This window comes from Corvus cornix, chromosome 4 (assembly GCF_000738735.6).
Source record: "Corvus cornix cornix isolate S_Up_H32 chromosome 4, ASM73873v5, whole genome shotgun sequence".
Classification (NCBI taxonomy): domain Eukaryota; kingdom Metazoa; phylum Chordata; class Aves; order Passeriformes; family Corvidae; genus Corvus; species Corvus cornix.
In genome coordinates, this window is record NC_046334.1 from 4,764,973 (window position 1) to 4,778,353 (window position 13,381).

The 13,381-nt window shown below is 44.7% G+C and overlaps 1 protein-coding gene across 1 annotated transcript in view; it reads left to right on the forward strand.

The window, feature by feature from the left end:
• Nucleotides 1-3,656, forward strand: part of SPATA5 (spermatogenesis associated 5) — a 170,464-nt gene extending 166,808 nt beyond the window's left edge. Inside the window, exon 18 of the mRNA XM_039550764.1 lies at nucleotides 3,542-3,656. The gene's annotated coding sequence lies outside the window, so the exon portion shown is untranslated. The remainder of the gene's footprint in view (nucleotides 1-3,541) is intronic.
• Nucleotides 3,657-13,381: the final 9,725 nt, after the last annotated feature.

The window sequence follows — 13,381 nt, forward strand, 5'->3', positions numbered from 1 at the left end:
GTCAGCCCTTTCAAATACTATATCCTTAAAGCTGATTTTTGTGGATTCTGTATGCTGGCTCTCTCCTTTCAGCTTCATTACTCATTTTAAATGTCAAAGTGTGGGGATTCCCCTCCAGAAACTGGGCAGGTGCCAAACAATGCTCCTGCAACTGAGCATCCATGGAAGGTTGAGAGTGATGATTCCTAGTGAAGGAGGAGTCAGACTCTGCTGATGGAGTGTGGAGAGGGGAAAAGTGGAAGTCAGATCTGGTGTTTTGCCCTGTAGTGCCCAGGGAGATGAAGTTCAGTGATGGACACAGGTTGGTGGGCAGGAGAATTGTCTCTGCTTATTGTAGTCAGGGCTGTGTGGAGCCTGACCCTGAAGGGTTTTGGTTGTTTCTGGCTCTGCCAGAGAAAGCAGCTGATCTGTGGGTGAAACACAACTGCCAGCACTAGAAATGCCAGTGTCCAAGGGTTGTGGTATCCTAGTATGTAGTGCTAGAACTTGGGAGGAATTGGACCTGGAAGATGAAGAGTCACCACTGGAAGGTGTCACAACCTTGGCAAAAGGCCCTGAAAGAATTAGTAAAAAGTAGGCACAAAGAACTTGCCCTGCTGCCTGTGATCCCAAAGTTGGGATAAAACGGACTGTGCTTCCATTCACACTCCTGAGCCTTGGGGTTGCTCCTGCGCTGATGCACTCTAGGGCATAGGAAGTGGTTTGCAGTGGGATACATTTGGAAAATGGGTTTTGCATTGTGACCCTTTTGTATTTGTATTTAATATTGTTGCTATGGTTGTAGTGAAGTGCAGTAATTTTTGTCTCCTAGGAACCCCAAAATCTTTTGCTTTTGCTAATGCCCTTTTTTCCTTGACATGGAAGACAATACCACGAGTGATCTTAATGTGTGCAGTTTGATAAGGAGATTTCCTGAGGAAGTAGGTGCAAGAGGCAGAATTGCTATTGTGGCTGGGCATGTTTTGTCCATTTGGCAGGTCAACATCTGGAAGACAAATATTTCAGCTGAAACCTCCTCGTAATCTTGGGGTTTGTGTCTGCTCCTTCTGCAAGTGCTACCTGCTCATTTATTAACCTCCTCTGCTGGAAACCTTACCGTGCGTTTTCACCAGGGCTTTATGGGTTCTGTGTTAAACATTTTAAATGGTGTCATTCTTCCACACAGACTTAAATCCAACAGCTCCAGAGCCCTGATAGGAGAAGGAGATGTGTGTTTTCTCTGTTAACTGGCCTGCCAAGGACAGGAGGGGTGAGGGGGAGAGAGCCCCACTCTGTTTGCATGGCAGGACTCCAGCGAGAGTGCAGGTGTTGTGAGAAGAGGCAATGGCAACCAGATGACATTCCTTCCCCTTGAACTCCTTCCCCATTGCTCACACTGACTGTGCGTCCAGCAGTTGCACTCGATGATCTTAAAGGTTCATTTCCAACGTAAATGATTCTGTGATACCCTTCCAGCAAAACTGGAGGCTAGCATGTTGTTTGCATGTGCCTGTGTAAAATCCATGGCAGTGAAAGCTTGGGTTCCTCTAACTAGAAGATTAGGGGAGTGGAATCACTCTTGGCAACCATTGGGAAGATACTAGAAGATGGTCCAGACAGTGATTTATCCCAGCTGAGAGCTGAACTGCCTTTCTGGAGGTCCTGATGTCAGAAGAGGCCCTCAGCACTTACCTAGAGAAAGTGCCTCGAGGTAGATGGAAGGAATTGAGAGCAGCGACCCTCAATATATTGAGTAAAATATTTTATCAATTTGTGCAAATATATCCTGTTTGCATAAATGGTTCTGGAAATGCTGCTGGTCTTTTCCTCTCATACCTGTGTGTGTGGCATTAACCACGCACCCTGGGGATTTTTTTATCTGCTTTGCTAACACTGAGGAGTTTTCACATCCCTGTTTGGTAAAATGGCTCTGCATCAGCCAAGTGTGGAAAGGGCTTTGATAACGTTCAAGGTGAAACACTTGTCAGCTCTCACTTTATCCAGGAACGGATTATCTGGGCTGTGGAATAATGAGGTCATGTCTTTCCTTCACACCGCTGGCAAGAGCTTCGGATTTCACACAGGGGCAGCTGCTTACACCAAGCCTGCTCTGCTTAATGCCTTTAAAGCTACCCTGCTTCCCTGTCAGCGAGTTCTTCGCAAACTGAGGGTGTGAAACGTGCTCACACAGCCTCGTTTGCAGGGCCTGTGAGGGGGCTCCTGGTGCTTGGATCTCTGTCCTGTCCCAGAGCTGGGTGGGTGGGATGCAGGAGCACAGGATGTGAGAAGTAGAGTGACCTGTACGTTGCGACTGCACTTAAAATGTAGGAATGTGGAGCAGGATCTGGTGGGTGGGTGGACCAAAGCCATGAAGCTCTTTCCAGTTGTCCCATCAGCAGCTTGCGGTCTGAATCTGCAGCTTTAATGCTGCACTGTGGCAGTGAGAGTGGCCATGGACATGGAAGATCCCTAAAGCACACAAGCTGTGGGTGTTAAAGCCTATAGGTGCTTAAGTAGATTAGCAAACAAACAAATCCTTTAATATTCTGGAATGTTTCCTCACCACCTAAGTAGGGATTATTCCACCAAGACGGCAAATTCTATCCTTCTACCTAGTGTAAATTCTGCCTTTCAGAGAGCTGTGCTCTTTTATGAGCAGTACTCTTAGGTTTTAAAAAAAGGAAAATCTGAAAGCATATTGGAAGTGTCTGTGTGGATTTCAAGAAAAGCACAAAAATGGTAAAAAGAGCTGTTAAAAATGTTCAAGACCCTGTGAAAACCTAGGTTGCTGCAGTGCTGGCAGTAGCATATGTAGGATGCTACACCACAAAGGTTGCTACAATTTTATCCTTAAAATTTGTTTTACAGAACTCCCTACCACTTTATGTACAAATATGTGACACAACTCACCCAGCAGTTTCTTCTTAGCACTGTGAAAATATTGGTTATACGGTCAGCTTTCTATCTGAAACATGCAGAAACAACCAGTTACCTTGGTCTGATTCCACTTCCAGGCTTTCATCATCTGTGATTTTGGTAAAAAGCTGCTTTTGTTAATGTGTAATGCCTCATAGTAACCGGTTACACTTTTACTACAAAGGGGTGTTTTATTTTCCTGAGGGATGAATAGTAATCAAGGATCAGCTGGTAGTGCCAAGTGCCCTGATAACACAATTGGCTGCATACAGCTTTGTTAGGCCCCTTCCTGCACTGGCTGGCTGGGAAGACTTAAGATGTTGAGAGAGCTGTTCTTTACCTACTTGGCTGTTGGGGAGCTGAATTTTGGGAACACTTTGTCTGCTGGGTGAGGAGGTAAGTGCTGGCTTCAGAGCACATGAAGCCCTTACTGATTAAGGACAGTGAGGGGAGTGTGGGAGAGGGGATAGATGGAGAAAATGCTTGAAAATAAGCATGTGAATTAGAAAAATTACCCTGGAATTCATCACTGACTGATTTTAATGTGGAAGGGGGGGGGGGTTTGATGGAGTTGGAAGATAGGAAGTGGGAATACTGATTCTAATCAGAGTAGGGGCTGATTTGTGTTATTTTGATGCTGCTTTAGGTGAACTGAAGGAGGGCTGCAGTCACCATGGCCCTGTGGTAGGAAGTGTCTCACTGCTAAGCACAAAGTGGAATCTGGCTTTGATCTCATTAACCCCATCAGCACTGGAATAGCAGGTGTGTTTCTGGAGCTTGACTCTTTCAGGCACTTAAGGTGCATAGAAAAGTAGTAGAGATTACTTCAGAAAAAAAAAAGGTAAGACAAAGATCCTGCTCTTCTGATTTTTTCAGAAATTTAGTGTCCAGTAGTGGTATCAAGAGGGAGGAAGGGAATTCTGCCCCTTTTCTCAATGAGAAGAGGAGATGTTGGGGGAATAGAAATCTGAGAAGAAGTGGGGAGGAAAAGAAATTGCTAGAAAGCCTGTATGGAAAATTTTCTCCTTTCCTCTAAGTCTGCTCATTGTTTATTTTTAAACTTCACAAGAAAAAAAAAATGAGATGGAGAAGAAGGAAAACCCACAGCAACAATAACAAGAAGAGCATCTTGGATGGCTTTGCACAAAGGTGGGCTTTATGTCTTACAGTCAGTTCTGTTAGGATGTGACTTAGCCTGATATTTTGAAGATCCTCAATATCCTTAACAAGTGCCCTGTGCTGGATTTTAAGATGGGTTTATCCTGCTGGATTGTCTTGGGAGGAAGGGTCACAGCCACAGAAGTTGAGCCCAAGCTGTGCAGACTACTTTAAGATCTCCAACTTAAAAATAGGATATAGAAGTAAAATTCTGTGTTAGCTCTAAAATTCTGCTGTTACATCAATTAAGGATCCCCCCTCATGACTTTGATAGTAGAGTGTTTGTGGAAGGAAAGTAATGGTGGTTATGACTTGCTGAGCCCCTCCAGTTGTAACACACTTGCCCTGTCTTAAGTGAGGGCTGGAAACAAAACTCACATCATCACCTCAGGTTTTTAATCTTTGCAAAACATAATGAACTATTTTGAAAGGGTGGTTGGAGGGTTAAGCTAGGAAGGACAAACTGGTAGTGTAATAACATCTATATTAAAAATAAAAAAACCCAACTAACCAACACAGATGTAACGTGTTATATAATCTCTGTTAAACTTGCTCTGGGAAACCCTCCAAGAGCCAGTGTCAGTCTCCATTTTGTACAAGTCTGTACATAACCTTTGTAAGAATTTGTGTGAAGTTGGGTGGGGAAACAGAGAAAGACAAAGTTAGAACAGAATGTAGCCTGGCCAAAGCCTTTCTGCGATGGCGCATTCAGAGCAGGGACAGAGGGAGGTTTGCTCCTTCCTGGGCCTTCCCACCAAGCCACCCCTCGGTGCAGGTGCTATCAGCCTCTGTTAGTTGCTAACAGATACAACAATTCATTTAATGACTGCTATTAAGTAGTATATATAACAAGATATGGGCTATGCTACAGAGCTGTTTGTTTTCCAGGACCTCAGTCACTGCCTGTCTCACCATAGATGGTGTTCACTTACCTCCCAGCAGAGAATAACTTGGAACAAAGTGGTTTCAGGCATGGTGTTTGGATACAGGGGGAAAGGTGCTGAAAACAGAGGAATTATAGTGATAAATCCTCTTGTGAAATGTGAAAGAAGCTTTTAACACTTTTCTGACAAAACATCAGTCTGACTGTATCGATCTATTACTGCTGAGCTCTTGTCAACTTCTGTCCTTTCCACCTTCCTCCTTCCCTGGAACTACTATCCTAGTCAGCTCTTCTTGTGACACCTTTGGAAGTCATATCTCTTAACGGAGGTGTTGCTGTGCTGCTTCCTTCCCATTACCTGCCAGGAAGGATTGTTTTCCTCTACACAATTCAGCAGAGCAGCCACTGGCGCTGAAAATGTTGATGGTGTGGAGGTGATTTGGAACATGGCAAGTTTCCTCAAACAAACAAGTAATGCAGTAACATTCATAAGCTTTGGCTGAGCTATCCTGCCATGAAATACACTGGGAAAATATTTTTTTCAGGCTTTTTTTCCTTTTACTCCGAGCCTAAGTTTAAAACAGAGCTGACGGACCAGCTGTCTCCTGTCTAAACTACCTTTAACAGGAACAGTAGAGCTGCTTTAGCTGTTCCTCAAGGAGCAAACAGGGAATAATTGCACATTTACTACATCTCTCACATTTACTTTGCATCTTTATAAACATAAACTAGGATACATTTGGGTATCCAAGTACCTAACAGCACAAGGAAAGAGAGATGTGATTTAGAAAATGCATGCCTTGGAAATTCTCAGCATCTCAGCCTGGTTTTCCTGACATGGTCTGTCCTTTCAACCTCTCTTTTCTTTGCCCAGGGAGGTCTGACAATGGGAATTGTCCCTTCCTGTCTTAGAAAGAACTCTCTGAGCAAATGATTCTTTCTGTGTCTTCCTGAGAAGTGCTGAGCACTTTATAGCAATTGGCACCCTGGAAAATTAAGTCTGCAGGAGTTAATGAGTCTACAGGAGTGTTTGTAATTGACTCAAAGTTGTTGTTTTTTCATGTGGCAAGTTCTAAAAAAAACAGCAGATGGTTTTGAAAGGTAATTCTTGACATGAGTCCAGCTCCAAAAATGTTGTTTTCCATTTACTTCCCATGTTTCACACTGTTTGTGTGTGATGAAATATGAGTAGCGCTACTGCTGAGCCGCTGTGCTCTTGGTAGGCTTGTGGTGAGAGATCTTTTCCATGCCTTTTCAACCATAGAAGAGTAAAAGAAAGGTGTGGTGTTGGTTTGTTTGTTTTTCCCCCTGTACAATACCTGCAGCAAAGACTCGCAATATGGTAAAATGTACTGAAAACAGGATCTTAGGTGCATAAAGGTTTAAATTTTCTGGAAATCAGACATTTTGAGGAGAATTTTAAAAGTCATGTTAGTTTGCTATGAGGACGGAGTGGTGTCTAAGTTCTAGCAGATTGATGTTTAGGTTTTGATAATTGATAATGGGTTTTGATAAATCTGCAGAGCGGAAATCCAGCCAGGTGGTGACAGCTATTTCACTACTCTGAGAGGTATGGACATAAATAATAGCTGAGCAGTTGACCTCAATATCTGCTGGAGCTGAAGACAACCTTTCTTGAATACTCTGAGGTCTCTGTCTGGCCTTCCATGTAGAAAAGACTAGAACCCCGTAGGGAATTGTTGTCAGGGATTTTTAAAAAAATTTTATTTAATAAACAGTACGGGGAATTGCTGCAAACACTGAGTTCAGCCAGGCAATGATGTCCATATCAGTTCTAAGCTAATATAAGACGTGTTTTCTAATTTTCAACTGGGCACACTTGGCGTTCTTATCTTTATTCAGGTGCTTCTTTTAGGCTGGATTATACTGCTGTAAATTCATGGAAAGATTGCTGTAGGCAGCAGTGCGGTCCCTCCCTTGGGAATGCTTTGGTATTACAGTGCTGCTCCAAGAAATGTCACCTTGCAGCAGCATCACTGCAGTGTTTTGGAAGGTTAGTGGGCAGGCTAATTTAGGAGGAAATTACATTTTCTGCTTTAATTTTAAAACTACCGAACTTGGGAGGCAATAGATACAGGATCCTGACTAGGGTTTGAGATACTTTAACCTGGGAATGTTTCAGTAGTAGATGTGGTTCTTGTACAATGAAATTCTTTGGTTTCTCAAGGACAGCATTTAATTGATATGGGAAAGAAACAAGAATCACGGGAATGGTTTCAAAATGAGAGCTATTGAGGAATCTAAAAGAGGGACCACCCCCCCCACCACACACAAACACAGTTTCTGGTGTCACAACCCCCCTGTGTTAAGTGTGTGTCTGTACATGTCCTCCTGGGTGGGAGCCAGCATGAGAGGCAGTGCAAGCTTTCCCCATGGCTTGGGTGGAACTAGAGCAGCCTGTCTCCCACCCCGATGGAAATGAGGGGGGTTTTCATCAGCAACGTGACAGTATGTGCAGGGGCATGTGTGTTTTCTGTTCTTCACTGTCAAGGGTTTTCCCAGTCCTTTTTGGTGGGAGAAATCTGGCCTTTTCAACCCAAAGGCTCTTGAGGGATAGTATTTTTTACACTGTCTCCAAAATACCAAAGTCTCCTGACTTCCTCAATCTCAAAGGGAACCAAGGTTAACTTTGATTTCCCCAGGAACAGAATCCGGCCCTTGGCACTGAATATTCCTTGGCAGGTTGTTGTTGTTACTACAGATCAAAATTCCAAGATGTCACTGGCAAGCTCTTCTAGGGTACAACAAACCATATCAAACATGCAGGGGGTGTCTTGGCACTTTATACTTGAATTGCCACATGCAGAGCAGAATCTGTCAGAGAAGTAAGACCCAGAAAATAGGAAAAGGATGAAAAAATACGGGTTAATAGCAAATTATATTTTATCATTCTCTCGTTGGGATGTGGCAAAGTGACATCACTGTAGTCTTGTAGATTTGTGGTAAGAGATTTATCTTTTCAGCCATAACAGAGTAAAAGAAAGGTGTGGGGCTGTTTATTTGGTTTTTCCCCTGAGAAGTTAAAATCTGTAAATATTGAAGTGGGTGATGCTGCGGCCAGAAATCCATGTGGCTCCTGTGGCATATTCCTTTTCCTGTATCCAGTTTGTGGTGGGAAAGCAATGACAACTGCTGAGCTATTTGAGAACTGGCTCTCTAGATACACACTTAGCACCATTTGGTAGCACACAAGTGTATGAAGGCTCAGAGGAAGAAGTTGCCATGAAAAATAATTGCCTGTTGCAAACTTCTCTTCAAGGGATCCATGGAAAAACTTCCTCCCTGTTTGCATTTGCCTGTTAAAATCTTACTGAAATGGCTTTTGATGGTAAAGCAGAACTAAGAAAGTGACAAAGATGGGAAGCTACTGCTTCCCCACAGAAGCTGCTACAGCCACGGAGGGAACCTAAACTTTGGTTGTTGACACACTGTTCTTGAGAGCGACAAGAGAGATTGTGTTCATTAGGCCAACCCCATCATTCTTGCTAAAAGCAGGCTCAGGTTTCCATGTATATTTTCAAATCAAATTAGAAACGCTGCTGCTGAGACCTCCTTCAGCTGACAGTGACGGATTGCACAACCTGATAAACAGGAGGCATTCCTGGAGCTGTGCTAACACCCGAGTCGCCACAAGTGCTTAGGTAATAGAAACATCCACAGAGCTGTGTATTTAAATTAGCAGAGAGCTTCTCCTCTTCCCCCAGTAAAGCAGCCCACTTCTGGGGAGCAGCAGAAATGGGAAGGGTTTGTGTCTGTGCGAGGAATTGTTGTCTCAGTGGATGGTAAAAGGGAGCATGCTCAGTGCTGGGACAAGAGACAAGGAGTTGCAGATAATTTATGGTAGATGGGAGTAAGTTATTATGGTATTCAGCAATAATGACAATTTTCCTTTTTCACAAAGCTGTTTATACAGGCAGATGAAGTCATATTAGCTAAAATAGTTAACAATTAATACAAAGTAATGAAGACATGGTCAAGTAGCTTATCAGAGTATCTTGTGCAAGTGCAGACAACTTGTGTAGCAGCTAAACATGAAGGCTACAGAGGCAGTTCTCCAAGGAAAATTAAGCTTGATCAGAAAACAGTAACTATGGATACCTGAAGGAGAGGTGAAAAGGTACCAGTTGCCTGTGCGGCAAAGGAGTAGTGGAAAATAAAGAGACTTGCTGTGGCCTACCCTTAGGAGAGTGAAGTTTTGCCTCTGGTTACCCAAGGAAAATACCAATTTCTTTGATACAGTGCAAGAGATGGGAAAGGGAAGGTGTGTTCTCAGACTCTCGGCCTATTTTACAGACCTTGGCATTTTCTTTCTGTTTAATTTGTGGTGAATTTGGGCACAGACCAAACCCCTCTCTCTGCAGCATTTCCCCGGTGCTTTGATTCCACATTCAAATGTTCATGAGGCAGGTTCACGTCGAGGTTTGTCCCTTTGTTCTTGGAGGTTTGCCTGGCTGCCGCCTTTTACTGTCTCCTCTGCCTCTAAGAAAAACTGATGTTATCTCCTGAAGTGAAAACTGCAGGTTCTATTTGTAACTGAGGATTTCCTGCGTGCCTTTCCCCAGCCCTCGCAGTGACAGCAAGAGGGAGCGGTGCACGGGCTGCGCGTCTTCAGAGAGCTTTGAGAACAGCCCCTGCACAGGAGCTGAAGAAATCCCCAGCCACCGGTTGCCTTTGATCTCAGATAAAGGTCAACCTGTCTGGTAGAAAGTGTGATGGGAAACGCTACCACGTCAGCCTTCGCTTTCTCTTCTTTGTCCTGAAGTGATTCACTGTACCTGTCAGGGTATGCCTTCACTACGACACCCGCGGTGTTTGGCTCTTGGGACAGCTTTATTCGTCTCATGTGCCAGCTTAACCCAGGGCCGACAAGATTTCATGTGAGCTGCTGAGAAACTGCCCACTGCACTTGTTATTACAGCAGTGTTTCATAGCTGTTAGATTTTGTTGGTTTGTTGGGGTTTTTAAATCACAGAATCATTTAGGTTGGAAAAAAACCTTTAAGGTCACTGAGTCCAGCCATCAACCCAGCGCTGCCGAGTCACCGCTAAACCATGTCCCCGAGTGCCACATCTGCACACCTTTAAATCCCTCCAGAGTTGGTGACTCAACCAGCTCTCTGGGCAGCCTGTTCCAATGCCTTCAGTGAAGAAATTTTTCCTGATTCCTAATCTAAATTTCCACTGGCACAACTTGAGGCCTTTTCCTCATGCCTTGTAGTATATATATAGGCCTAGTGGTGTGTTAAAAAATTAGTTATGCTGGTCTTACCCCAACAAGTACTGAGAGTCTCTGAGACTGTTCAAGCACTGACAGCTTGACAGCTGCAAAGATCCACCTGACACAGCCTCAAAGTCGCTGACACACAAAGCTTTGGGGAGCTGCATGTTCCAGTCAGTTCTCCTGACACCATGTCTGCAAGATCATCACTGGTGGGGGAAGTACCTGACTTACACATGCTGCAGGCAAGACTGGCACAACAATTTGGCTAATAATTTTGTTATAAATGCTAATGGAGGGAGGTGTTTAATTGCCTTTGAATTCCTCTGTAACTTTAGAAATGTTGTTGCAGCTGTGAAGATTAGTTATGAAGTGACAAGTAACTTGCATAAAGGGAAATACTTTCTCTGCTGAGTCTCCTCAAAGCCATGTTGGCTTTGTGACTGGGGCTGAGTGTGTGTCCTCCTTCTGGATTGGGATTTGTGCCCTAGCAAGGGCTAAGAGATGCTGCTTAGGGTGAAACAGAATAATATTCTCAGGTGGGGTGCACCATGGAAGTAGTTGTTACTGATAGTGGGAGGATCAGAGTTTATCCAGTGCATCTTTACAAAGGTCAGTTAAGGCACCTAGAGAAAAAAGTTGCTTCTAGGTGTGGCTAAGGAAGAAAACCAAACAAAAAGCTAAGGACTTGCTTTTATTCTGTCCAGTCCACCTTTTGGCACTCTGAGGCTGCCATGAGGGGGAAGTAGCATCTGACTGCAGAAGGTGGGGATAATTTCCAGTATGTGATCCTCAAAGTGAAAATGGAAACAGGGATTGGATCACTGCTCTTGGCCATCAGTCAGTCTCTTGAACACCATTCTGACAGGTTTTTCAGAAGGATTTACTTCAGACGTAGAGGGCTGGTCTCTCTTGACCTGTTGGCAGTCGGGGCACCTCTAGATGATGGTTTGGAGATGGAAAATAACTTGGTTGCATCGGATTCCTGCCTGTCACTCCTCAAGGTCATGCCAGGATGTACCCATAAGTGCCAGTTTATTCTCCAGGATGTACCTCTCCTTTTTCTAATCAGAACTTCTCACTGCTATTATTTCCAGGAATAATCTGATGAGATGGGCTTGTGTGAGGTGCGGAAATGTTTGCTTGAGCCTGTGGAGAGCCTTTGGATATCACTGGAGCGTTTTCCCTTCTTTCATTGAAGTATTCATTCAGGTGCCAGGTGATAGTAAACACCTGCCTGTACTCCTGGTTATTTGACTGACCCATTAAAGCCCAGTATTATGTTTCTAAAATCAAGCTCTTACACTTGGCATAGTTTTTTAAGGTGGTACTGGCTTTAGAGATGAGAAAGGAGAGGTATTGAGGTGTTTTTATGGTAATATCCTAAGAAAAATGCATACAGACTTCTGTGAGAACATAGTCAATTGGTAAATGTGTTTTTCAGTGGTGGAAGAGAGCCCTGCTACCACCAAAGGCTCCGAGGTGAACTTGCACCACTAAGACTACTCTGCAGGAATTTTGGTTTTTTTTCATTTTCTTAGTAATTTTGGTTCTTCAGTTGGGTTTTTTGTTCATTTGAACTCTTACAGGTTCCAAGGTTTTCAGAGGGATTTCACTGAAAATGGTTTTTTTGATTTGTGCTCGAGGTGTGCCTAAGAATGCTTTTGGTGGACTACCACATTTTCTAAATCCCCCAGCAATATTAATGCTGAATTGGAATATTTTTATTCCACACCAAGGATTTTTATGCCATTGTTTGTCCTTTGAGCCTCTGTCATTGGAAGATGGTATTTAGGGTTTGTCTGTATCAGCAATCTGTTAATTACAAACTCAGAAGTATTAGAAGTCATATTACCACTAGTACTATATTCTAGTATTCAGTATAGAACCTCTAATGCACACAAATTTTATTTCATAGAGAAGTAGGTGGTTCAGGTAAAGGTTTCGCATAGTGATGAAAATTTCAAAAATGCAGTTTAGGTGATTTCTTTCCAAGCTCAGTGAAGTTTAATGAAAAACAACTGTGCTACATCCACGAGTGTGGTGCACAGACTGTCATCGAGCACCACCTTTGTGCTGGTGTGTTCCTGTTTGTTGGGATTGTTTGCTTTTGGATGAATGTTCCTGCTAAGCAGCTCCACGCATTCTTAGCACATACTTTTTTTTGGGGCAAAAGGTGGGAGAATATGGGGTTTTTGTGAAAGGGATTGTTAGTATGTTTCAGATAAACTTAGGGCTGCAGTGGTGTTTAACCAAGTACTGGAAGTCTCAACCATTCCAACACTTTGTATGTTGTTAGGAAATAATTCTCAGAATTTTGATGTGCTTTACATCACTTTCCCATGTTCTTTTGGTGGCCTGTTAAAATACTCCACTCAGTGAAAAAAAATCAAACCAAAACACTCCCTTCCCCCCCCCCCCCCCCCGCTCCCCAAAACATACGTCGAAGATAATATCTGGCCATAAAACTACTGGCTTGGAAAGCATCCCTGTATCTCTTTGGCACCACGGCAGAGATGCAGTGATGGGCTTTGGATGGGATCTTGCCGAGGCAGGACTGGAAAGGCGGGAGAGAGACAACCGGGTCAATAACCCGTATCATCTCTTGATGCTGCAGTGCCAGCCGTAAAAGGGTGGGAAGAGCCGCTTCCTATCTGATGGCAGGATGACAAGAGCGAATGCTTCCCGAGGTCCTCAGCTGCCTCTGCAATAGGCTTGAAAGAAGCAGAAAATATCCTGTGAATATAAACGAAGGGCTGTTCCATCTGGCTTGAAAGGCGCTGATGGTAAAAGGGAAGAATCTCTCTCTAATGCTGTCAAAAGGAGCGTGGCAGAACTCAGCCCTTCAGCAGAGTCCCGTGTCCGGCGGTGCCGCGGCAGCAGCGCGGCCCCGGCTCTGCCCTCCCGGCCGAGCGCAGGCAGCGTGTGCGGACCGGGCACCTTCGAGCTCCGCCGGGCCGAGCCCCCGGAGCGCTCCCTCTGCCGGCGGGGCCGCGAGGAGCCGTGCCCGCGGCCGGAGAGGAGCAGGTTCTCCCTCCCTCCCGCCCTCCTTCCCCGCCGGCCCGCGGGAGCGGCGGTGCCCGCGCGGGAGCGGCTCCCGGCGGGAGGGCGGGGAATCCACGCCGGGATTTCGGAGGCACACTGACATCAGGGGGGCGCGGCCGGCGGCGGGCGGGGGCTGCGCGCTGAAAGGCGGCGGGGCGCGGC